Source organism: Kogia breviceps, chromosome 7 (genome assembly GCF_026419965.1).
Source record: "Kogia breviceps isolate mKogBre1 chromosome 7, mKogBre1 haplotype 1, whole genome shotgun sequence".
Classification (NCBI taxonomy): Eukaryota; Metazoa; Chordata; class Mammalia; order Artiodactyla; family Physeteridae; genus Kogia; species Kogia breviceps.
In genome coordinates, this window is record NC_081316.1 from 85,282,287 (window position 1) to 85,308,301 (window position 26,015).

Here is a 26,015-nt window from a genome sequence, read left to right on the forward strand (position 1 = left end):
TCAGGGCGGGAGCCAGGGTTAGGTTTAGTCTCCCGGTTAGGCCTATGTTGCAGATTGGGGTACGGATACATGTTAGCGGGCGTGTGCATTGCAGGGCGTGGCTTATCGTTAGGGTAGGCCTCAGGGTTCAGGCTGCGGGTGAGGCTTAGGGTTCGGGGTCAGGGTTGGAGGTAGAGTTAGGTTTAGTCTCCCGGTGTGGGCCTAGGTTCGAGATTGGGGTACGGTTACGTGTTTGGGGGCGTGTGCGTTGCAGGGCGCGTCTTATCGTTAGGGTAGAACTCAGGGTTCTGGCTGCGGGTGATGCTTAGGGTTCAGGGGCAGGGTTGGAGCTAGGGTTAGGGTTAGGCTCCCGGTGAGGCCTAGGGTCGAGATTGGGTTACGGATACGTGTTTGGGGGCATGTGCGTTGCAGGGCGCAGCTGATCGTTAGGGTAGGCCTCAGGGTTCAGTCTGAGGGTGTGGCTTAGTGCTCAGGGTCAGAGTTGGAGCTAGGGTTAGGGTTTGGCTCCCGGTGAGGCCTAGGGTCGAGATTGGGGAAAGGATACGTTTTTTGGGGCATGTGCATTGCAGGGCACGGGTGATCGTTAGGGTAGGTCTCAGGGTTCATGCTGTGTGTAAAGCTTAGTGTTCACTGTCAGGGTTGTAGCTAGGGTTAGGGTTAGGCTCCCAGTGAGGCATAGGGTCGAGTTTGTGGTACGGATATGTCTTAGGGGGCGTTTTCGTTGCAGGGCGCGGCTTATCGTTAGGCTAGGCCTCAGGGTTAAGGCTGCGGGTGAGGCTTAGGGTTCAGGGCCAGGGTTGGAGCTAGGGTTAGTGTTAGGATCCCGGTGGTGCCTAGGGTCGCTATTGGGGTACGGATACGTGTTAGGGGGCGTGTGCATTGCAGGGTGTGGCTTATTTTTAGGGTAGTGCTCAGGGTTCAGGCTGTGGGTGTGGCTTAGGCTTCAGTGTCAGGGTTGTAGCTAGGGTTAGGTAAGGTCTCCCGGTGAGGTCTAGGGTGGAGATTGGGGTAGGGATACGTGTTCGGGGGCGTGTGCGTTGCGGGGCGTGTGCGTTGCAGGGCGTGCCTTATCGTTAGGCTAGGCCTCAGAGTTCAGCCTGCGGGTGAGGCTTAGTGTTCAGGGTAAGGGTTGGTTTTAGGGTTAGGATTAGGGTCCCAGTTATTCCCAGGGTCGCGATTGAGGTACGGATATGTGTTAGGGGGTGTTTCCGTTGCAGGGCGTGGCTTATCGTTAGGGAAGGCCTCAGGTTTCAAGCTGCGGGTGAGGCTTAGGGATCATGGTCACAGATGGAGCTAGGGTTAGGTTTAGTCTCCCGGTTAGGCCTAGGGACGAGATTGGGTTTCGGATACGTTTTATGCGGCGTGAGCGTTGCAGGGCGTGTCTTATTATTAGCGTTGGCCTCCTTTGGGTTGAGGCTGCGGGTGAGGCTTAGGGTTTAGGGTCAGGATTTTAGCTAGCGTTAGGGTTAGGCTCCCAGTGAGGTTTAGGGTCGAGATTGGTGTACGGATTCGTGTTCAGGGGCGTTTGCGTTGCAGGACGTGGATTATCGTTAGGGTAGGCCTCAGGGTTTAAAGTGCGGGTTAGGCTTAGGGTTTAGGGCCAGGGTTGGAGCTAGGATTCGGGTTCGGCTCCCGATGAAGCCTAGGGTCCCTATTGTGGTACGGATACATGTTCGGGGGCGTGTGCATTGCAGGGCATGGCTGATCATTAGGATAAGCCTCAGGGTTCAGGCTCTGGGTGAACCTTAGGGTTCAGTGTAACGGTTGGACTTAGGTTTAGGGTTAGGCTTCCGGTGAGACCTAGGTTCGATATTGGGGTACGGATACCTGTTAGGGGGCGTGTGCGTTGCCCAGCGTGGCTTATAATGAGGGTAGGCCTCAGGGTTCAGGCTGCAGGTGAGGCTTAGTGTTCAGCGTCAGGGATGGAGCTAGGGTTATAGTTAGGCTCCCGATGAGGCCTAGGGTCGAGATTGGGGTACGGATACGTGTTAAGGGGCATGTGCGTGGCAGGGCGTGGCTTATCGTTAGGGTTGGCCTCCTCAGGGTTGAGGCTGCGGGAGAGGCTTAGGGTTCAGTGTCAGGGATTTAGCTAGGGTTAGAATTAGGCTCCCGGTGAGTCCTAGGGTCGAGATTGGGGTCCGGATACGTGTTCGGGGGCATGTGCGTTGCAGTGCATGGCTTCTCGTTACGGTAGGCCTCAGGGTTCAGCCTGCGGGTGAGGCTTAGTGTTCAGGGTAAGGGTTGGACTTAGGGTTAGGATTAGGCTCTCAGTGAGTCCCAGGGTCGCGATTGGGGTACGGATATGTGTTAGGGGGCGTTTTCGTTGCAAAGCGCGGCTGATCGTTAGGGTAGGCCTCAGGGTTGAGGCTGTGGGTGAGGCTTAGGTTTCAGTGTCAGAGTTGGAGCTAGGGTTATGGTAAGGCTCCCCGTGAGGCGTACGTTAGAGATTGTGTTACGGATACGTTTTAGGGGGCATGTGCTTTGCAGGGCGTGGCTTACCGTTAGGGTAGGCCTCAGGGTTCAGCCTGCGGGTGAGGCTTAGTGTTCAGGGTAAGGGTTGGACTTAGGGTTAGGATTAGGCTCTCAGTGAGTCCCAGGGTCGCGATTGGGGTACGGATATGTGTTAGGGGGCGTTTTCGTTGCACAGCGCGGCTCATCGTTAGGGTACGCCTCAGGGTTCAGGCTGCGGGTGAGGCTTAGGGTTCAGGGTAAGGGTTCGTCTTAGGGTTAAGTTTAGGCTCCGGTGGGCCTAGGGTCGCGATTGTTGTACGGATATGTGTTAGGGGGCGTTTTCGTTGCACGGCGCGGCTTATTGTTAGGGTAGGCCTCAGGGTTCAGGCTGTGGTTGAGGCTTAAGGTTCAGGGTCAGGGTTTTAGCTAGGGTTAGTCTTAGGCTCCCCGTGAGGTTTAGGATCAATATTGGGCTAGGGATACGTGTTAGGGGATGTGTGCGTTGCAAGAGGCGGCTTATCATTAGGGAAGGCCTCAGGGTTCAGGCTGCGGGTGACGCTTAGGGTTCAGGGTCAGGGTTGGAGCTAGGGTTAGGGTTTGGCTCCCGGTGAGGCCTAGGGTCGAGATTGTGTTCCGGCTACGTGTTAGGGGGCGTGTGCGTGGCAGGGCGCGTGTTATCGTTAGGGTAGGCCTCAGGGTTAAGGCTGCGGGTGAGGCTTAATATTCAGGTTCAGGGTTGGAGCTAGGGTTAGGGTTAGACTCCCGGTGAGGCCTAGGCTCGAGATTGGGGTACGGACACATGTTAGGGGGCGTGTGCGTTGCATGGTGCGGCTTATAGTTAGGGTAGGCCTCAGGGTTCAGGCTGCGGGTGAGGCTTAGGATTCAGGGTCAGGGTTGGAGCAAGGGTTAGGTTTAGTCTCCCGGTTAGGCCTAGGGTCGAGATTTTGGTTCGGATACGTGTTAGGGGCCGTGTGCGTTGCAGGCCGTGGCTTATCGTTTGGGTAGGCCTCAGGGTTCAGGCTGTGTGTAAGGCTTAGGGTTCACTGTCAGGGTTGTAGATAGGGTTAGGGTTTGGCTCCCGGTGAGGCACAGCGTCGAGTTTGTGATACGGATATGTCTTAGGGGGCGTTTTCGTTGCAGGGCGCGGCTTATCATTAGGGTAGGCCTCAGGGTTAAGGCTGCGGGAGAGGCTTAGTGTTCAGCGTCGGGATGGAGCTAGGGTTAGGTACAGTCTCCCGGCGAGGCCTATGGTGGAGATTGGGGAACGGATGCGTGTTAGGGGATGTGTGCGTTGCAGGGCACGGCTTATCATTAGGGTAGGCCTGAGGGTTAAGGCTGCGGGAGAGGCTTAGTGTTCAGGGTCGGGATGGACCTAGGGTTAGGGTTAGGCTTCCGGTGAGGCCTAGGGTCGCGATTGGGGTACGGATATGTGTTAGGGTGCGTTTTCGTTGCAGGGCGCGGCTTATCATTAGGGTAGTCCTCAGGGTTCAGGCTGCGGGTGAGGCTTAGGGTTCAGGGTCTGGATGGAGCTAGGGTTAGGGAAAGGCTCCCAGTGAGGCCTAGGGTCGTGATTGGGGTACGGATGCGTGTTCGGGGGCATGTGCGTTGCAGGGCGTGGCTTATCGTTAGGGTTGGCCGCCTCAGGGTTGAGGCTACGGGTGAGGCTTAGGGTTCAGGGTCAGGGTTTCAGCTAGGGTTGGGTTAGGCTCCCAGTGAGGTTTAGGGTCGAGATTGGGGTACTGATACGTTTTAGGCAGCGTGTGCGTTTCAGGACGTGGATTATCGTTAGGCTAGGCCTCAGGGTTAAGGCTGCGGGTGAGGCTTAGGTTTCAGGGCCAGGGTTGGAGCTAGGGTTAGGGTTAGGATCCCGGTGGTGCCTAGGATCACTATTGGGGTATGGATACGTGTTAGGGGGCGTGTGCGTTGCAGGGTGTGGCTTATTTTTAGGGTAGTGCTCAGGGTTCAGGCTGTGGGTGTCGCTTAGGCTTCAGGGTCAGGGTTGTAGCTAGGGTTAGGTTAGGTCTCCCCGTGAGGTCTAGGGTGGAGATTGGGGTAGGGATACGTGTTCGGGGGCGTGTGCGTTGTGGGGCGTGTGCGTTGCAGGGCGTGGCTTATCGTTAGGCTAGGCCTCAGGGTTCAGCCTGCGGGTGAGGCTTAGTGTTCATGGTAAGGGTTGGTTTTAGGTTTAGGATTAGGGTCCCAGTTAGTCCCAGGGTCCCGATTGGGGTACGGATATGTGTTATGGGGCGTTCTCATTGCAGGGCGTGGCTTATCGTTATGGTAGGCCTCAGGGTTCAGGCTGCATGTGAGGCTTAGGGTTCAGAGTCAGGTTTGGAGCTAGTGTTAGGTTTAGGCTCTCGCTGAGGCCTACGGTCGAGATTGGGGTACGGATACGTGTTAGGGGGCGTGTGCGTTCCAGGGAGCGGCTTATCGTTAGGGTAGGCCTCAGGGTTCATCCTGCAGGTGAGTCTTAGTGTTCAGCCTCTGGTTTGGAGCAAGGGTTAGGTTTAGTCGCCCGGTGAGGCCTAAGGTGGAGATTGGGGTACGGATACATGTTAGGGGGCGTGTGCATTGCAGGTCGCGACTTATCATTACGGTAGGCCTCAGGGTTCAGGCTGCGGGTGAGACTTAAGGTTCATGGTCAGGGTTGGAGGTAGAGTTAGGTTTAGTCTCCCGGTGAGGGCCTAGGGTCGAGATTGGGGTACGGTTACGTGTTTGGGGGCGTGTGTGATGCAGGGCGCGTCTTATCGTTAGGGTAGGCCTCAGAGTTCAGTCTTCGGGTGAGCCTTAGGTTTCAGGGTCATTGTTGGAGGTAGGTTAAGGTTAGGCTCCCGATGAGGCCTAGGTTCGTGATTGGCGTATGGATACGTGTTTGGTATCCTGTGCGTTACACGTCGCGGCTTATCGTTAGGGTAGGCCTCAGGTTTCAGGCTGCGGGTGAGGCTTAGGATTCAGGGTCAGGGATGGAGCTAAGGTTAGGGTTACGCTCCCGGTGAGGCCTAGGGTCGAGATTGTGGTACGGACATGTGTTAGGGGGCGGGTGCGTTGCAGTGAGCGGCTTATCGTTAGGGTAGGCCTCAGCGTTCAGGCTGTGGGTGAGGCTTAGGGATCATTGTCAGGGTTGGAGCTAGGGTTAGGATTAGTATCCCGGTGAGGCCTATGGAGGAGTTTGGTGTACGGATACGTGTTAGGGGGCGTGTGCGTTGCAGGGCACGGGTTATCGTTAGTGTAGGCCTCAGGGTTCAGGCTGTGGGTGAGGCTTAGTTTTCAGGGTAAGGGTTGGACTTAGGGTTAGGGTTAGGATCCCGGTGAGGCCTAGGGTCGCAATTGGGGTACGGACATGTGTTAGGGGTCGTTTTTGTTGCAGGGCGCGGCTTATACTTAGGGTAGGCCTCGGGGTTCAGGCTCTGGGTGAGGTTTAGGTTTCAGGGTCAGGGTTGGAGCTAGGGATAGGGTTATGCTCTCGCTGAGGCCTAGGGTCAAGATTGGGGTATGGATACGTGTTAGGGGGCGTGTGCGTGGCAGGGCGCAGCTTATCGTTACGGTAGGCCTCACGGTACAGGCTGCGGGTGAGGCTTAGGTTTCAGGGTCAGGGCTGGAGCCAGGGTTAGGTTTAGTCTCCCGGTTAGGCCTATGTTGCATATTGGGGTACGGATACATGTTAGGGGGCGTGTGCGTTGCAGGGCGTGGCTTATCGTTAGGGTAGGCCTCAGGGTTCAGGCTGTGGGTGAGGCTTAGGGTTCGGGGTCAGGGTTGGAGGTAGAGTTAGGTTTAGTCTCCCGGTGAGGGCCTAGGGTCGAGATTGGGGTACGGTTACGTGTATGGGGGCGTGTGCGTTGCAGGGCGCGTCTTATCGTTAGGGTAGACCTCAGGGTTCTGGCTGCGGGTGATGCTTAGGGTTCAGGGGCAGGGTTGGAGCTAGGGTTAGGGTTAGGCTCCCGGTGAGGCCTAGGGTCGAGATTGGGTTACGGATACGTGTTTGGGGGCATGTGCGTTGCAGGACGCAGCTGATCGTTAGGGTAGGCCTCAGGGTTCAGTCTGCGGGTGTGGCTTAGTGCTCAGGGTCAGAGGTGGAGCTAGGGTTAGGGTTTGGCTCCCGGTGAGGCCTAGGGTCGAGATTGGGGAAAGGATACGTTTTTGGGGGCATGTGCATTTCAAGGCACGTGTGATTGTTAGGGTAGGCCTCAGGGTTCAGGCTGCGGGTGAGGCTTAGGGTTCATGGTCAGGGTTGGAGCTTAGGTTACGGTTTGGCTCCCGGTGAGGCATAGGGTCGAGATTGTGGTACGGATACGTGTTAGGGGGCGTGTGCTTTGCAGGGCGCAGCTTATCATTAGGGTAGGTCTCAGAGTTCATGCTGTGTGTAAAGCTTAGTGTTCACTGTCAGGGTTGAAGCTAGGGTTAGGGTTAGGCTCCCAGTGAGGCATAGGGTCGAGTTTGTGGTACGGATATGTCTTAGGGGGCGTTTTCGTTGCAGGGCGCGGCTTATCGTTAGGGTAGGCCTCAGGGTTCAGGCTGCGGGTGAGGCTTAGGTTTCAGGTTTAGGGTTGGAGCTAGGGTTAGGTTTAGTCTCCCGGTGAGGCCTATGGTGGAGATTTGGGTACAGATGCGTGTTAGGGGACGTGTGCATTGCAGGGCACGGCTTATCGTTAGGGTTGGCCTCCTCAGTGTTGAGGCTACGGGTGAGGCTTAGGGTTCAGGGTCAGGGTTTCAGCTAGGATTGGGTTAGGCTCCCAGTGAGGTTTAGGGTCGAGATTGGGGTACGGATACGTGTTAGGCAGCGTGTGCGTTTCAGGACGTGGATTATCGTTCGGCTAGGCCTCAGGGTTAAGGATGCGGGTGAGGCTTAGGTTTCAGGGTAAGGTTTGGACTTAGGGTTAGGATTAGGCTCTCAGTGAGTCCCAGGATCGCGATTGGGGTACGGATATGTGTTAGGGGGCGATTTGGTTGCAGGGCACGGCTGATCGTTAGGGTAGGCCTCATGGTTCAGTCTGCGGGTGTGGCTTAGGGTTCAGGGTCAGGGATGGAGCTAGGGTTAGGGTGAGGCTCCCGGTGAGGCCTAGGGTCGAGACTGTGGTACGGATATGTGTTAGGGGGCGTTTCCGTTGCAGGGCGTGTCTTATCGTTAGTGTAGGCCTCAGGGTTCAGGCTGCGGTTGAGGCTTAGGGTTCAGGGTCAGGTATGGAGCTAGGGTTAGGTTTAGGCTCCCGGTGAGGCTTAGGGTCGAGATTGTGCTACGGATATGTTTTAGGGGGCGTATGCATTGCAGGGCGTGGCTTATCATTAGGGTTGGCCTCCTCAGGGTTGAGGCTGCAGGTGAGGCTTAGGTTTAAGGGTCAGGGTTTTAGGTAGGGTTGAGGTTAGGCTCACAGTGAGGTTTAGGGTCGAGATTGTGGTACGGATATGTGTTAGCGGGCGTTTTCATTGCAGGGCACGTCTGATCGTTAAGGTAGGCCTCAGGGTTCAGTCTGCGGGTGAGGCTAAGGGTTCAGGGTCAGGGTTGGAGCTAGGGTTAGGTTTAGTCTCCCGGTGAGGCCTATGGTGGAAATTGGAGTACGGATGCGTATTTGGGGACGTATGCGTTGCAGGGCGCGGCTTATCGTTAGGGTACGCCTCAGGGTTCAGGCTGCGGGTGAGGCTTAGGGTTCAGGGTAAGGGTTCGACTTAGGGTTAAGTTTAGGCTCCGGTGGGCCTAGGGTCGCGATTGTTGTACGGATATGTGTTAGGGGGCGTTTTCGTTGCACGGCGCGGCTTATTGTTAGGGTAGGCCTCAGGGTTCAGGCTGTGGTTGAGGCTTAAGGTTCAGGGTCAGGGTTTTAGCTAGGGTTAGGCTTAGGCTCCCCGTGAGGTTTAGGATCAATATTGGGCTAGGGATACGTGTTAGGGGATGTGTGCGTTGCAAGAGGCGGCTTATCGTTAGGGTAGGCCTCAGGGTTCAGGCTGCGGGTGACGCTTAGGGTTCAGGGTCAGGGTTCGAGCTAGGGTTAGGGTTGGGCTCCCGGTGAGGCATAGGGTCGAGATTGTGGTCCGGCTACGTGTTAGGGACCGTGTGCGTTGCAGGGCGCGGCTTATCATTAGGGTAGGCCTCAGGGTTCAGGCTGTGTGTAAGGCTTAGGGTTCACTGTCAGGGTTGTAGCTAGGGTTAGGGTTAGGCTCTCGGTGAGGCACAGGGTCGAGTTTGTGGTACGGATATGTCTTAGGTGGCGTTTTCGTTGCAGGGCGCCACTTATCGTTAGGGTAGGCCTCACGGTTCAGGGTGCGGGTGAGGCTTAGGGTTCAGGTTCAGCATTGGAGCTAGGGTTAGGTCTAGTGTCCCGGCGAGGCCTATGGTGGAGATTGGGGAACGGATGCGTGTTAGGGGACGTGTGCGTTGCAGGGCACGGCTTATCATTAGGGTAGGCCTCAGGGTTAAGGCTGCGGGTGAGGCTTAGTGTTCAGGGTCGGGATAGAGCTATGGTTAGGGTTAGGCTTCCGGTGAGGCCTAGGGTCGCGATTGGGGTACGGATATGTGTTAGGGTGCGTTTTCGTTGCAGGGCGCGGCTTATCATTAGGGTAGTCCTCAGGGTTCAGGCTGCGGGTGAGGCTTAGGGTTCAGGGTCTGGATGGAGCTAGGGTTAGGGATAGGCTCCCGGTGAGGCCTAGGGTCGTGATTGGGGTACGGATACGTGTTCGGCGGCATGTGCGTTGCAGGGCGCGGCTTATCATTAGGGTTGGCCTCCTCAGGGTTGAGGCTGCGGGTGAGGCTTAGGTTTCAGGGTCAGGGTTTTAGCTAGGGTTAGGGTTAGGCTCCCAGTGAGGTTTAGAGTCGAGATTGGTGTACGGATTCGTGTTTGGGGGCGTGTGCGTTGCAGGACGTGGATTATCGTTAGGGTACGGCTCAGGGTTTAAGCTGCGGGTTAGGCTTAGGGTTTAGGGCCAGGGTTGGAGGTAGGATTCGGGTTTGGCTCCCGGTGAGGCCTAGGGTCGCTATTGGGGTACGGATACGTGTTAGGGGGTTTTTACATTGCAGGATGCGGCGTACTTTTAGGGTACGCCTCAGGGTTCAGGCTGCGGGTGAAGCTTAGGGTTCAGGATAACAGTTGGACTTAGGGTTAGGGTTAGGCTCCCAGTGAGGCCGAGGGTCGGGATTGCAGTACGGATATGTGTTAGGGGGCGTTTTCGTTGCAGGGCGCGGCTTAACGTTAGGGTAGGCCTCAGGGTTCAGGCTGTGGGTGAGGCTTAGGGTTCAGGGTCAGGGTTGGAGGTAGGGTTAGGTTTAGGCTCCCGGTGAGACCTAGGGTAAAGATTGGGGTACACATACGAGTTATGGTGCGTGTGCGTTGCAGGGCGCGGCTTATCGTTATGGTAGGCCTCAGGGTTCAGGCTGCGGGTGAGGCTTAGTGTTCAGGGTGTGGTTTTTATCTAGGGGTAGGGTTTGGCTCCCGGTGATGCCTATGTTCGAAATTGGGGTTGGGATACGTGTTAGGGAGCGTGTGCGTTGCCCGGCGCAGCTTATTGTTAGGGTAGGCCTCAGGGTTCAGGCTGCGGGTGAGGCTTAGTGTTCAGGGTCAGGGATGGAGCTAGGGTTATAGTTAGGCTCCCGGTGAGGCCTAGGGTCGAGATTGGGGTACGGATACGTGTTAAGGGGCATGTGTGTGGCAGGGCTTGGCTTATCGTTAGGGTTGGCCTCCTCAGGGGTGAGGCTGCGGGTGAGGCTTAGGGTTCAGTGTCAGGGTTATATCTAGGGTTAGAGTTAGGCTCCCGGTGAGTCCTAGGGTCGAGATTCGGGTTCGGATACGTGTTCAGGGCCGTGTGCGTTGCAGGATGTGGAATATCGTTAGGGTAAGCCTCAGGGTTCAGGCTGCGGGTTAGGATTAAGGTTTAGGGCCAGGGTTGGAGCTAGGATTAGGGTTTGGCACCCGGAGAGGCCTAGGGTCGCTATTCGGGTACGGACACGTGTTAGGGGGTGAGTGCGTTGCAGGGTGGGCTTATCTTTAGGGTACGCTTCAGGGTACAGCCTGCGGGTGAGGCGTAGTGTTCAGGGACTGAGTTGGAGCTAGCGTTACGGTTAGGCTCCCGGGGAGGCCTAGGGTCGAGATTGGGGTACAGATACGTGTTAGGGGGCGTGTGCGTTGCATGGTGCGGCTTATAGTTAGGGTACGCCTCAGGGTTCACGCTGTGGGTGAGGCTTAGGGTTCAGAGTCAGGGTTGCAGCTTGGGTTAGGATTAGGTACCCGGGTAGGCCTAGTGCCGAGATTGTGGAACGGATACGTTTTTGGGGGCATGTGCATTGCAGGGCACGTGTGATCATTAGGGTAGGCCTCAGGGTTCAGGCTGCGGGTGAGGATTAGGGTTCATGGTCAGGGTTGGAGCTTAGGTTAGGGTTTGGCTCCCGGTGAGGCATAGGGTCGAGATTTTGGTACAGATACGTGTTAGGGGGCGTGTGCGTTGCAGGGCGCGGCTTATGGTTAGGGTTGGCCTCCTCAGGGTTGAGGCTACGGGTGAGGCTTAGGGTTCAGGGTCAGGGTTTCAGCTAGGGTTGGGTTAGGCTCCCAGTGAGGTTTAGCGTCGAGATTGGGGTACGGATACGTGTTAGGCAGCGTGTGCGTTTCAGGACGTGGATTATCGTTAGGCTAGGCCTCAGGGTTAAGGATGCGGGTGAAGCTTAGGGTTCAGGGCTAGGGTTGGAGCTAGGGTTAGGGTTAGGATCCCGGTGGTGCCTAGGATCGCTGTTGGGGTACGGATACGTGTTAGGGGGCGTGTGCGTTGCAGGGTGTGGCTTATTTTTAGGGTAGTCCTCAGGGTTCAGGCTGTGGGTGTGTCTTAGGCTTCAGGGTCAGGGTTGGAGCTAGGGTTAGGTTAGGTCTCCCGGTGAGGTCTAGGGTGGAGATTGGGGTAGGGATACGTGTTCGGGGGCGTGTGCGTTGCGGGGCGTGTGCGTTGCAGGGCGTGGCTTATCGTTAGGTTAGGCCTCAGGGTTCAGCCTGCGGGTGAGGCTTAGTGTTCATGGTAAGGGTTGGTTTTCGGTTTAGGATTCGGGTCCCAGTTAGTCCCAGGGTCCCGATTGAGGTACGGATATGTGTTAGGGGGCGTTTTCGTTGCAGGGCGTGGCTTATGGTTAGTGTAGGCCTCAGGGTTCAGGCTGCGGGTGAGGCTTAGGGTTCAGGGTCAGGGATGGAGCTAGGGTTAGGTTTAGGCTCCCGGTGAGGCATAGGGTCGTGATTGTGCTATGGATATGTTTTAGGGGGCGTATGCGTTGCAGGGCGTGGCTTATCATTAGGTTTGGCCTCCTCAGGGTTGAGGCTGCAGGTGAGGCTTAGGGTTAAGGGTCAGGGTTTTAGGTAGGGTTGAGGTTAGGCTCACAGTGAGGTTTAGGGTCGAGATTGTGGTACGGATATGTGTTAGCGGGCGTTTTCATTGCAGGACACGTCTGATCGTTAGGGTAGGCCTCAGGGTTCAGGCTGCGGGTGAGGCTAAGGGTTCAGGGTCAGGGTTGGAGCTAGGGTTAGGTTTAGTCTCCCGGTGAGGCCTATGGTGGAGATTGGGGTACGGATGCGTATTTGGGGACGTATGCGTTGCAGGGGGCGGCTTATCGTTAGGGTACGCCTCAGGGTTCAGGCTGCGGGTGAGGCTTAGGGTTCAGGGTAAGTGTTCGACTTGGGGTTAAGTTTAGGCTCCGGTGGGCCTAGGGTGGCGATTGTTGTACGGATATGTGTTAGGGGGCGTTTTCGTTGCACGGCACGGCCTATTGTTAGGGTAGTCCTCAGGGTTCAGGCTGTGGTTGAGGCTTAAGGTTCAGGGTCAGGGTTTTAGCTAGGGTTAGGCTTAGGCTCCCCGTGAGGTTTAGGATCAATATTGGGGTAGGGATACGTGTTAGGGGATCTGTGCGTTGCAAGACGCGGCTTATCGTTAGGGTAGGCCTCAGGGTTCAGGCTGCGGGTGACGCTTATCGTTCAGGGTCAAGGTTCGAGCTAGGGTTAGGGTTGGGCTCCCGGTGAGGCCTAGGGTCGAGATTGTGATCCGGCTACGTGTTAGGGACCGTGTGCGTTGCAGGGCGCGGCTTATCGTTAGGTTAGGCCTCAGGGTTCAGGCTGTGTGTAAGGCTTAGGGTTCACTGTTAGGGATGTAGCTAGGGTTAGGGTTAGGCTCTCGGTGAGGCACAGGGTCGAGTTTGTGGTACGGATATGTCTTAGGGGGCGTATTCGTTGCAGGGTGCCGCTTATCGTTAGGGTAGGCCTCAGGGTTCAGGGTGCGGGTGAAGGTTAGGGTTCAGGATAACAGTTGGACTTAGGGTTAGGGTTAGGCTCCCAGTGAGGCCGAGGGTCGGGATTGCAGTACGGATATGTGTTAGGGGGCGTTTTCGTTGCAGGGCGCGGCTTAACGTTAGGGTAGGCCTCAGGGTTCAGGCTGTGGGTGAGGCTTAGGGTTCAGGGTCAGGGTTGGAGGTAGGGTTAGGTTTAGGCTCCCGGTGAGACCTAGGGTAAAGATTGGGGTACACATACGAGTTATGGGGCGTGTGCGTTGCAGGGCGCGGCTTATCGTTATGGTAGGCCTCAGGGTTCAGGCTGCGGGTGAGGCTTAGTGTTCAGGGTGTGGTTTTTATCTAGCGGTAGGGTTTGGCTCCCGGTGATGCCTATGTTCGAAATTGGGGTTGGGATACGTGTTAGGGAGCGTGTGCGTTGCCCGGCGCAGCTTATTGTTAGGGTAGGCCTCAGGGTTCAGGCTGCGGGTGAGGCTTAGTGTTCAGGGTCAGGGATGGAGCTAGGGTTATAGTTAGGCTCCCGGTGAGGCCTAGGGTCGAGATTGGGGTACGGATACGTGTTAAGGGGCATGTGTGTGGCAGGGCTTGGCTTATCGTTAGGGTTGGCCTCCTCAGGGGTGAGGCTGCGGGTGAGGCTTAGGGTTCAGTGTCAGGGTTATATCTAGGGTTAGAGTTAGGCTCCCGGTGAGTCCTAGGGTCGAGATTGGGGTCCGGATACGTGTTCGGGGCCGTGTGCGTTGCAGGATGTGGAATATCGTTAGGGTAGGCCTCAGGGTTCAGGCTGCGGGTTAGGATTAAGGTTTAGGGCCAGGTTTGGAGCTAGGATTAGGGTTTGGTTCCCAGAGAGGCCTAGGGTCGCTATTCGGGTACGGACACGTGTTAGGGGGTGAGTGCGTTGCAGGGTGGGCTTATCTTTAGGGTACGCTTCAGGGTTCAGCCTGCGGGTGAGGCGTAGTGTTCAGGGACTGAGTTGGAGCTAGCGTTACGGTTAGGCTCCCGGGGAGGCCTAGGGTCGAGATTGGGGTACAGATACGTGTTAGGGGGCGTGTGCGTTGCATGGTGCGACTTATAGTTAGGGTAAGCCTCAGGGTTCAAGCTGTAGGTGAGGCTTAGGGTTCAGAGTCAGGGTTGCAGCTTGGGTTAGGATTAGGTACCCGGGTAGGCCTAGTGCCGAGATTGTGGAACGGATACGTTTTTGGGGGCATGTGCATTGCAGGGCACGTGTGATCGTTAGGGTAGGCCTCAGGGATCAGGCTGCGGGTGAGGCTTAGGGTTCATGTTCAGTGTTGGAGCTTAGGTTAGGGTTTGGCTCCAGGTGAGGCATAGGGTCGAGATTGTGGTACGGATACGTGTTAGGGGGCGTGTGCGTTGCAGGGCGCGGCTTATCGTTAGGGTAGGTCTCAGGGTTCAGGCTGTGTGTAAAGCTTAGTGTTCACTGTCATGGGTGTAGCTAGGGTTAGGGTTAGGCTCCCAGTGAGGCATAGGGTCGAGTTTGTGGTACGGATATGTCTTAGGGGGCATTTTCGTTGCAGGGCGCGGCTTATCGTTAGGGTAGGCCTCAGGGTTCAGGGTGCGGGTGAGGCTTAGGGTTCAGGTTCAGGGTTGGAGCTAGGGTTAGGTTTAGTCTCCCGGTGAGGCCTATGGTGGAGATTTGGGTACAGATGCGTGTTAGGGGACGTGTGCATTGCAGGGCGCGGCTTATGGTTAGGGTTGGCCTCCTCAGGGTTGAGGCTACGGGTGAGGCTTAGGGTTCAGGGTCAGGGTTTCAGCTAGGGTTGGGTTAGGCTCCCAGTGAGGTTTAGGGTGGAGATTGGGGTACGGATACGTGTTAGGCAGCGTGTGTGTTTCAGGACGTGGATTATCGTTAGGCTAGGCCTCAGGGTTAAGGCTGCGGGTGAGGCTTAGGGTTCAGGGCCAGGGTTGGAGCTAGGGTTAGGGTTAGGATCCCGGTGGTGCCTAGGATCGCTATTGGGGTACGGATACGTGTTAGGGGCGTGTGCGTTGCAGGGTGTGGCTTATTTTTAGGGTAGTCCTCAGGGTTCAGGCTTGGTTGTGGCTTAGGCTTCAGGGTCAGGGTTGGAGCTAGGGTTAGGTTAGGTCTCCCGGTGAGGTCTAGGGTGGAGATTGGGGTAGGGATACGTGTTCGGGGGCGTGTGCGTTGCGGGGCGTGTGCGTTGCAGGGCGTGGCTTATCGTTAGGCTAGGCCTCAGGGTTCAGCCTGCGGGTGAGGCTTAGGGTTCAGAGTCAGGGTTGGAGCTAGTGTTAGGTTTAGGCTTTCGCTGAGCCCTACGGTCAAGATTGGGGTCCGGATACGTGTTAGGGGGCGTGTGCGTTCCAGGGAGCGGCTTATCGTTAGGGTAGGCCTCAGGGTTCATCCTGCAGGTGAGTCTTAGTGTTCAGCCTCTGGTTTGGAGCAAGGGTTAGGTTTAGTCGCCCGGTGAGGCCTAAGGTGGAGATTGGGGTACGGATACATGTTAGGGGGCGTGTGCATTGCAGGTCGCGAATTATCATTACGGTAGACCTCAGGGTTCAGGCTGCGGGTGAGACTTAGGGTTCATGGTCAGGGTTGGAGGTAGAGTTAGGTTTAGTCTCCCGGTGAGGGCCTAGGGTCGAGATTGGGGTACGGTTACGTGTTTGGGGGCGTGTGTGTTGCAGGGCGCGTCTTATCGTTAGGGTAGGCCTCAGAGTTCAGTCTTCGGGTGAGCCTTAGGTTTCAGGGTCATTGTTGGAGGTAGGTTAAGGTTAGGCTCCCGATGAGGCCTAGGTTCGTGATTGGCGTACGGATACGTGTTTGGTGTCCTGTGCGTTGCACGTCGCGGCTTATCGTTAGGGTAGGCCTCAGGTTTCAGGCTGCGGGTGAGGCTTAGGTTTCAGGGTCAGGGATGGAGCTAAGGTTAGGGTTACGCACCCGGTGAGGCCTAAGGTCGAGATTGTGGTACGGACATGTGTTAGGGGGCGTTTTTGTTGCAGGGCGCGGCTTATACTTAGGGTAGGCCTCGGGGTTCAGGCTCTGGGTGAGGTTTAGGTTTCAGGGTCAGGGTTGGAGCTAGGGATAGGGTTATGCTCTCGCTGAGGCCTAGGGTCAAGATTGGGGTATGGATACATGTTAGGGGGAGTGTGCGTGGCAGCGCGCAGCTTATCGTTACGATAGGCCTCACGGTTCAGGCTGCGGGTGAAGCTTAGGTTTCAGGGTCAGGGCTGGAGCCAGGGTTAGGTTTAGTCTCCCGGTTAGGCCTATGTTGCATATTGGGGTACAGATACATGTTACGGGGCATGTGACTTGCAGGGCGTGGCTTATCGTTAGGGTAGGCCTCAGGGTTCAGGCTGCGGGTGAGGCTTAGGGTTCGGGGTCAGGGTTGGAGGTAGAGTTAGGTTTAGTCTCCCGGTGAGGGCCTAGGGTCGAGATTGGGGTACGGTTACGTGTTTGGGGGCGTGTGCGTTGCAGGGCGCGTCTTATCGTTAGGGTAGAGCTCAGGGTTCTGGCTGCGGGTGATGCTTAGGGTTCAGGGGCAGGGTTGGAGCTAGGGTTAGGGTTAGGCTCCCGGTGAGGCCTAGGGTCGAGTTTGGGTTACGGATATGTGTTTGGGGGCATCTGCGTTGCAGGGCGCGGCTTATCGTTAGGGTAGGCCTCAGGGTTCAGGCTGCGGGTGAGCCTTAGGGTTCAGGTTCAGGGTTGGAGCTAGGGTTAGGTTTAGTCTCCCGGTGAGGCCTATGGTGGAGATTTGGGTACAGATGCGTGTTAGGGGACGTGTGCATTGCAGGGCACGGCTTATCGTTAGGGTTGGCCTCCTCAGGGTTGAGGCTACGGGTGAGGCTTAGGGTTCAGGGTCAGGGTTTCAGCTAGGGTTGGGTTAGGCTCCCAGTGAGGTTTAGGGTCGAGATTGGGATACGGATACGTGTTAGGCAGCGTGTGCGTTTCAGGACGTGGATTATCGTTAGGCTAGGCCTCAGGGTTAAGGCTGCGGGTGAGGCTTAGGGTTCAGGGCCAGGGTTGGAGCTAGGGTTAGGGTTAGGATCCCGGTGGTGCCTAGGGTCGCTATTGGGGTACGGATACGTGTTAGGGGGCGTGTGCGTTGCAGGGTGTGGCTTATTTGTAGGGTACGCCTCAGGGTTCAGGCTGTGGGTGTGGCTTAGGCTTCAGGGTCATGGTTGGAGCTTGGGTTAGGTTAGGTCTCCCGGTGAGGTCTAGGGTGGAGATTGGGGTAGGGATACGTGTTCGGGGGCGTGTGCGTTGCGGGGCGTGTGCGTTGCGGGGCGTGTGCGTTGCAGGGCGTGTCTTATCGATAGGCTAGGCCTCAGAGTTCAGCCTGCGGGTGAGGCTTAGTGTTCAGGGTAAGGGTTGGTTTTAGGGTTAGGATTAGGGTCCCAGTTAGTCCCAGGGTCGCGATTGGGGTTCGGATATGTGTTAGGGGGCGTTTTCATTGCAGGGCGCAGCTTATCGTTATGGTAGGCCTCAGGGTTCAGGCTGCATGTGAGGCTTAGGGTTCAGAGTCAGGGTTGGAGCTAGGGTTAGGTTTAGGCTCTTGCTGAGGCCTACGGTCGAGATTGGGGTACGGATACGTGTTAGGGGGCGTGTGCGTTCCAGGGCGCGGCTTATCGTTAGGGTAGGCCTCAGGTTTCATCCTGCGGGTGAGGCTTAGTGTTCAGGGTAAGGGTTGGACTTAGGGTTAGGGTTAGGATCCCGGTGAGGCCTAGGGTCGCAATTGGGGTACGGACATGTGTTAGGGGTCGTTTTTGTTGCAGGGCGCGGCTTATACTTAGGGTAGGCCTCAGGGTTCAGGCTCTGGGTGAGGTTTAGGTTTCAGGTTCAGGGTTGGAGCTAGGGATAGGGTTATGCTCTCGCTGAGGCCTAGGGTCAAGATTGGGGTATGGATACGTGTTAGGGGGCGTGTGCGTGGCAGGGCGCAGCTTATCGTTACGGTAGGCCTCACGGTTCAGGCTGCGGGTGAGGCTTAGGTTTCAGGGTCAGGGCTGGAGCCAGGTTTAGGTTTAGTCTCCCGGTTAGGCCTATGTTGCATATTGGGGTACAGATACATGTTACGGGGCATGTGCTTTGCAGGGCGTGGCTTATCGTTAGGGTAGGCCTCAGGGTTCAGGCTGCGGGTGAGGCTTAGGGTTCGGGGTCAGGGTTGGAGGTAGAGTTAGGTTTAGTCTCCCGGTGAGGGCCTAGGGTCGAGATTGGGGTACGGTTACGTGTTTGGGGGCGTGTGCGTTGCAGGGCGCGTCTTATCGTTAGGGTAGAGCTCAGGGTTCTGGCTGTGGGTGATGCTTAGGGTTCAGGGGCAGGGTTGGAGCTAGGGTTAGGGTTAGGCTCCCGGTGAGGCCTAGGGTCGAGATTGGGTTACGGATACGTGTTTGGGGGCATGTGCGTTGCAGGGCGCGGCTGATGGTTAGGGTAGAACTCAGGGTTCAGTCTGCGGGTGTGGCTTAGTGCTCAGGGTCAGAGTTGGAGCTAGGGTTAGGGTTTGGCTCCCGGTGAGGCCTAGGGTCGAGATTGGGGAAAGGATACCTTTTTGGGGGCATGTGCATTGCAAGGCACGGGTGATTGTTAGGGTAGGCCTCAGGGTTCAGGCTGCGGGTGAGGCTTAGGGTTCATGGTCAGTGTTGGAGCTTAGGTTACGGTTTGGCTCCCGGTGAGGCATAGGGTCGAGATTGTGGTACGGATACGTGTTCGGGGGCGTGTGCATTGCAGGGCGCAGCTTATCATTAGGGTAGGTCTCAGGGTTCATGCTGTGTGTAAAGCTTAGTGTTCACTGTCAGGGTTGTAGCTAGGGTTAGGGTTAGGCTCCCAGTGAGGCATAGGGTCGAGTTTGTGGTACGGATATGTCTTAGGGGGCGTTTTCGTTGCAGGGCGCGGCTTATCGTTAGGGTAGGCCTCAGGGTTCAGGCTGCGGGTGAGCCTTAGGCTTCAGGTTCAGGGTTGGAGCTAGGGTTAGGTTTAGTCTCACGGTGAGGCCTATGGTGGAGATTTGGGTACAGATGCGTGTTAGGGGACGTGTGCATTGCAGGGCACGGCTTATCGTTAGGGTTGGCCTCCTCAGGGTTGAGGCTATGGGTGAGGCTTAGGGTTCAGGGTCAGGGTTTCAGCTAGGGTTGGGTTAGGCTCCCAGTGAGGTTTAGGGTCGAGATTGGGGTACGGATACGTGTTAGGCAGCGTGTGCGTTTCAGGACGTGGATTATCGTTAGGCTAGGCCTCAGGGTTAAGGCTGCGGGTGAGGCTTAGGGTTCAGGGCCAGGGTTGGAGCTAGGGTTAGGGTTAGGATCCCGGTGGTGCCTAGGGTCGCTATTGGGGTACGGATACGTGTTAGGGGGCGTGTGCGTTGCAGGGTGTGGCTTATTTGTAGGGTACGCCTCAGGGTTCAGGCTGTGGGTGTGGCTTAGGCTTCAGGGTCAGGGTTGTAGCTAGGGTTAGGTTAGGTCTCCCGGTGAGGTCTAGGGTGGAGATTGGGGTAGGGATACGTGTTCGGGGGCGTGTGCGCTGCGGGGCGTGTGCGTTGCGGGGCGTGTGCGTTGCAGGGCGTGGCTTATCGATAGGCTAGGCCTCAGAGTTCAGCCTGCTGGTGAGGCTTAGTGTTCAGGGTAAGGGTTGGTTTTAGGGTTAGGATTAGGGTCCCAGTTAGTCCCAGGGTCGCGATTGGGGTTCGGATATGTGTTAGGGGGCGTTTTCATTGCAGGGCGCGGCTTATCGTTATGGTAGGCCTCAGGGTTCAGGCTGCATGTGAGGCTTAGGGTTCAGAGTCAGGGTTGGAGCTAGGGTTAGGTTTAGGCTCTTGCTGAGGCCTACGATCGAGATTAGGGTACGGATACATTTTAGGGGGCGTGTGCGTTCCAGGGCGCGGCTTATCGTTAGGGTAGGCCTCAGGTTTCATCCTGCGGGTGAGGCTTAGTGTTCAGGGTCTGGTTTGGAGCAAGGGTTAGGATTAGTCGCCTGGTGAGGCCTAAAGTGGAGATTGGGGTACGGATACATGTTAGGGGGCGTGTGCATTGCAGGTCGCGACTTATCATTACGGTAGGCCTCAGGGTTCAGGCTGCGGGTGAGACTTAGGGTTCATGGTCAGGGATGGAGCTAAGGTTAGGGTTACGCTCCCGGTGAGGCCTAGGGTCGAGATTGTGGTACGGACATGTGTTAGGGGGCGTTTTTGTTGCAGGGCGCGGCTTATACTTAGGGTAGGCCTCGGGGTTCAGGCTCTGGGTGAGGTTTAGGTTTCAGGGTCAGGGTTGGAGCTAGGGATAGGGTTATGCTCTCGCTGAGGCCTAGGGTCAAGATTGGGGTATGGATACGTGTTAGGGGGCGTGTGCGTGGCAGGGCGCAGCTTATCGTTACGGTAGGCCTCACGGTTCAGGCTGCGGGTGAGGCTTAGGTTTCAGGGTCAGGGCTGGAGCCAGGGTTAGGTTTAGTCTCCCGGTTAGGCCTATGTTGCATATTGGGGTACAGATACATGTTACGGGACATGTGACTTGCAGGGCGTGGCTTATCGTTAGGGTAGGCCTCAGGGTTCAGGCTGCGGGTGAGGCTTAGGGTTCGGGGTCAGGGTTGGAGGTAGAGTTAGGTTTAGTCTCCCGGTGAGGGCCTAGGGTCGAGATTGTGGTACAGTTACGTGTTTGGGGGCGTGTGCGTTGCAGGTCGCGTCTTATCGTTAGGGTAGAGCTCAGGGTTCTGGCTGCGGGTGATGCTTAGGGTTCAGGGGCAGGGTTGGAGCTAGGGTTAGGGTTAGGCTCCCGGTGAGGCCTAGGGTCGAGATTGGGTTACGGATACGTGTTTGGGGGCATGTGCGTTGCAGGGCGCGGCTGATCGTTAGGGTAGGACTCAGGGTTCAGTCTGCGGGTGTGGCTTAGTGCTCAGGGTCAGAGTTGGAGCTAGGGTTAGGGTTTGGCTCCCGGTGAGGCCTAGGGTCGAGATTGGGGAAAGGATACGTTTTTGGGGGCATGTTCATTGCAAGGCACGGGTGATTGTTAGGGTAGGCCTCAGGGTTCAGGCTGCGGGTGAGGCTTAGGGTTCATGGTCAGTGTTGGAGCTTAGGTTACGGTTTGGCTCCCGGTGAGGCATAGGGTCGAGATTGTGCTACGGATACGTGTTAGGGAGCGTGTGCATTGCAGGGCGCAGCTTATCATTAGGGTAGGTCTCAGGGTTCATGCTGTGTGTAAAGCTTAGTGTTCACTGTCAGGGTTGTGGCTAGGGTTAGGGTTAGGCTCCCAGTGAGGCATAGGGTCGAGTTTGTGGTACGGATATGTCTTAGGGGGCGTTTTCGTTGCAGGGCGCGGCTTATCGTTAGGGTAGGCCTCAGGGTTCAGGCTGCGGGTGAGCCTTAGGGTTCAGGTTCAGGGTTGGAGCTAGGGTTAGGTTTAGTCTCACGGTGAGGCCTATGGTGGAGATTTGGGTACAGATGCGTGTTAGGGGACGTGTGCATTGCAGGGCACGGCTTATCGTTAGGGTTGGCCTCCTCAGGGTTGAGGCTACGGGTGAGGCTTAGGGTTCAGTGTCAGGGTTTCAGCTAGGGTTGGGTTAGGCTCCCAGTGAGGTTTAGGGTCGAGATTGGGGTACGGATACGTGTTAGGCAGCGTGTGCGTTTCAGGACGTGGATTATAGTTAGGCTAGGCCTCAGGGTTAAGGCTGCGGGTGAGGCTTAGGGTTCAGGGCCAGGGTTGGAGCTAGGGTTAGGGTTAGGATCCCGGTGGTGCCTAGGGTCGCTATTGGGGTACGGATACGTGTTAGGGGGCGTGTGCGTTGCAGGGTGTGGCTTATTTGTAGGGTACGCCTCAGGGTTCAGGCTGTGGGTGTGGCTTAGGATTCAGGGTCAGGGTTGGAGCTAGGGTTAGGTTAGGTCTCCCGGTGAGGTCTAGGGTGGAGATTGGGGTAGGGATACGTGTTCGGGGGCGTGTGCGTTGCGGGGCGTGTGCGTTGCGGGGCGAGTGCGTTGCAGGGCGTGGCTTATCGATAGGCTAGGCCTCAGGGTTCAGCCTGCGGGTGAGGCTTAGTGTTCAGGGTAAGGGTTGGTTTTAGGGTTAGGATTAGGGTCCAAGTTTGTCCCAGGGTCGCGATTGGGGTTCGGATATGTGTTAGGGGACGTTTTCATTGCAAGGCGCGGCTTATCGTTATGGTAGGCCTGAGGGTTCAGGCTGCATGTTAGGCTTAGGGTTCAGAGTCAGGGTTGGAGCTAGGGTTAGGTTTAGGCTCTTGCTGAGGCCTACGGTCGAGATTGGGGTACGGATACGTGTTAGGGGGCGTGTGCGTTCCAGGGCGCGGCTTATCGTTAGGGTAGGCCTCAGGTTTCATTCTGCGGGTGAGGCTTAGTGTTCAGGGTCTGGTTTGGAGCAAGGGTTAGGTTTAGTCGCCTGGTGAGGCCTAAAGTGGAGATTGGGGTTACGGATACATGTTAGGGGGCGTGTGCATTGCAGGTCGCGACTTATCATTACGGTAGGCCTCAGGGTTCAGGCTGCGGGTGAGACTTAGGGTTCATGGTCAGGGTTGGAGGTAGAGTTAGGTTTAGTCTCCCGGTGAGGGCCTAGGGTCGAGATTGGGGTACGGTTACGTGTTTGGGGGTGTGTGTGTTGCAGGGCGCGTCTTATAGTTAGGGTAGGCCTCAGAGTTCAGTCTTCGGGTGAGCCTTAGGTTTCAGGGTCATTGTTGGAGGTAGGTTAAGGTTAGGCTCCCGATGAGGCCTAGGTTCGTGATTGGCGTACGGATACGTGTTTGGTGTCCTATGCGTTGCACGTCGCGGCTTATCGTTCGGGTAGGCCTCAGGTTTCAGGCTGCGGGTGAGGCTTAGGGATCATGGTCAGGGTTGGAGCTAGGGTTAGGATTAGTATCCCGGTGAGGCCTATGGAGGAGATTTGTGTACGGATACGTGTTAGAGGGCGTGTGCGTTGCAGGGCGCGGGTTATCGTTAGTGTAGGCCTCAGGGTTCAGGCTGTGGGTGAGGCTTAGTTTTCAGGGTAAGGGTTGGACTTAGGGTTAGGGTTAGGATCCCGGTGAGGCCTAGGGTCGCAATTGGGTTACGGACATGTGTTAGGGGGCGTTTTTGTTGCAGGGCGCGGCTTATACTTAGGGTAGGCCTCGGGGTTCAGGCTCTGGGTGAGGTTTAGGTTTCAGGGTCAGGGTTGGAGCTAGGGATAGGGTTATGCTCTCGCTGAGGCCTAGGGTCAAGATTGGGGTATGGATACGTGTTAGGGGGCGTTTGCGTGGCAGGGCGCAGCTTATCGTTACGGTAGGCCTCACGGTTCAGGCTGCAGGTGAGGCTTAGGTTTCAGGGTCAGGGCTGGAGCCAGTGTTAGGTTTAGTCTCCCGGTTAGGCCTATGTTGCAGATTGGGGTACGGATACATGTTAGGGGGCGTGTGCCTTGCAGGGCGTGGCTTATCGTTAGGGTAGGCCTCAGGGTTCAGGCTGCGGGTGAGGCTTAGGGTTCGGGGTCAGGGTTGGAGGTAGAGTTAGGTTTAGTCTCCCGGTGAGGGCCTAGGGTCGAGATTGGGGTATGGTTACGTGTTTGGGGGCGTGTGCGTTGCAGGGCGCGTCTTATCGTTAGGGTAGATCTCAGGGTTCTGGCTGCGGGTGATGCTTAGGGTTCAGGGGCAGGGTTGGAGCTAGGGTTAGGGTTAGGCTCCCGGTGAGGCCTAGGGTCGAGATTGGGTTACGGATACGTGTTTGGGGGCATGTGCGTTGCAGGGCGCGGCTGATCGTTAGGGTAGGCCTCAGGGTTCAGTCTGCGGGTGTGGCTTAGTGCTCAGGGTCAGAGTTGGAGCTAGGGTTAGGGTTTGGCTCCCGGTGAGGCCTAGGGTCGAGATTGGGGAAAGGATACGTTTTTGGGGGCATGTGCATTGCAAGGCACGGGTGATTGTTAGGGTAGGCCTCAGGGTTCAGGCTGCGGGTGAGGCTTAGGGTTCATGGTCAGGGTTGGAGCTTAGGTTACGGTTTGGCTCCCGGTGAGGCATAGGGTCGAGATTGTGGTACGGATACGTGTTAGGGGGCGTGTGCATTGCAGGGCGCAGCTTATCATTAGGGTAGGTCTCAGGGTTCATGCTGTGTGTAAAGCTTAGTGTTCACTGTCAGGGTTGTAGCTAGGGTTAGGGTTAGGCTCCCAGTGAGGCATAGGGTCGAGTTTGTGGTACGGATATGTCTTAGGGGGCGTTTTCGTTGCAGGGAGGGGCTTATCGTTAGGGTAGGCCTCAGGGTTCAGGTTGCGGGTGAGCCTTAGGGTTCAGGTTCAGGGTTGGAGCTAGGGTTAGGTTTAGTCTCACGGTGAGGCCTATGGTGGAGATTTGGGTACAGATGCGTGTTAAGGGACGTGTGCATTGCAGGGCACGGCTTATCGTTAGGGTTGGCCTCCTCAGGGTTGAGGCTACGGGTGAGGCTTAGGGTTCAGGGTCAGGGTTTCAGCTAGGGTTGGGTTAGACTCCCAGTGAGGTTTAGGGTCGAGATTGGGGTACGGATACGTGCTAGGCAGCGTGTGCGTTTCAGGACGTGGATTATCGTTAGGCTAGGCCTCAGGGTTAAGGCTGCGGGTGAGGCTTTGGGTTCAGGGCAAGGGTTGGAGGTAGGGTTAGTGTTAGGATCCCAGTGGTGCCTAGGGTCGCTATTGGGGTACGGATACGTGTTAGGGGGTTTTTACATTGCAGGATGCGGCGTATTTTTAGGGTACGCCTCAGGGTTCCGGCTGCGGGTGAAGCTTAGGGTTCAGGATAACAGTTGGACTTAGGGTTAGGGTTCGGCTCCCAGTGAGGCCGAGGGTCGGGATTGCAGTACGGATATGTGTTAGGGGGCTTTTTCGTTGCAGGGCGCGGCTTAACGTTAGGGTAGGCCTCAGGGTTCAGGCTGTGGGTGAGGCTTAGGGTTCAGGGTCAGGGTTGGAGGTAGGGTTAGGTTTAGGCTCCCGGTGAGACCTAGGGTCAAGATTGGGGTACACATACGAGTTAGGGGGCGTGTGCGTTGCAGGGCGCGGCTTATCGTTATGGTAGGCCTCAGGGTTCAGGCTGCAGGTGAGGCTTAGTGTTCAGGGTGAGGTTTTTAGCTAGGGGTAGGGTTTGGCTCCCGGTGATGCCTATGTTCGAAATTGGAGTTGGGATACGTGTTAGGGGGCGTGTGCGTTGCCCGGCGCAGCTTATTGTTAGGGTAGGCCTCAGGGTTCAGGCTGCGGGTGAGGCTTAGTGTTCAGGGTCAGGGATGGAGCTAGGGTTATAGTTAGGCTCCCGGTGAGGCCTAGGGTCGAGATTGGGGTACGGATACGTGTTAAGGGGCATGTGTGTGGCAGGGCTTGGCCTATCGTTAGGGTTGGCCTCCTCAGGGGTGAGGCTGCGGGTGAGGCTTAGGGTTCAGTTTCAGGGTTATATCTAGGGTTAGAGTTAGGCTCCCGGTGAGTCCTAGGGTCGAGATTGGGTTCCGGATACGTGTTCGGGGCCGTGTGCGTTGCAGGATGTGGAATATCGTTAGGGTAGGCCTCAGGGTACAGGCTGCGGGTTAGGATTAAGGTTTAGGGCCAGGGTTGGAGCTAGGATTAGGGTTTGGCTCCCGGAGAGGCCTAGGGTCACTATTCGGGTACGGACACGTGTTAGGGGGTGAGTGCGTTGCAGGGTGGGCTTATCTTTAGGGTACGCTTCTGGGTACAGCCTGCGGGTGAGGCGTAGTGTTCAGGGACTGAGTTGGAGCTAGCGTTACGGTTAGGCTCCCGGGGAGGCCTAGGGTCGAGATTGGGGTAGAGATACGTGTTAGGGGGCGTGTGCGTTGCATCGTGCGGCTTATAGTTAAGGTACGCCTCAGGGTTCAGGCTCTGGGTGAGGCTTAGGGTTCAGAGTCAGGGTTGCAGCTTGGGCTAGGATTAGGTACCCGGGTAGGCCTAGTGCCGAGATTGTGGAACGGATACGTTTTTGGGGGCATGTGCATTGCAGGGCACGTGTGATCATTAGGGTAGGCCTCAGGGTTCAGGCTGCGGGTGAGGCTTAGGGTTCATGGTCAGGGTTGGAGCTTAGGTTAGGGTTTGGCTCCCGGTGAGGCATAGGGTCGAGATTGTGGTACGGATACGTGTTAGGGGGCGTGTGCGTTGCAGGGCGCGGCTTATCGTTAGGGTAGGTCTGAGGGTTCAGGCTGTGTGTAAAGCTTAGTGTTCACTGTCAGGGGTGTTGCTAGGGTTAGGGTTAGGCTCCCAGTGAGGCATAGGGTCGAGTTTGTGGTACGGATATGTGTTAGGGGGTATTTTCGTTGCAGGGCGCGGCTTATCGTTAGGGTAGGCCTCAGGGTTCAGGCTGCGGGTGAGGCTTAGGGTTCAGGTTCAGGGTTGGAGCTAGGGTTAGGTTTAGTCTCCCGGTGAGGCCTATGGTGCAGATTTGGGTACAGATGCG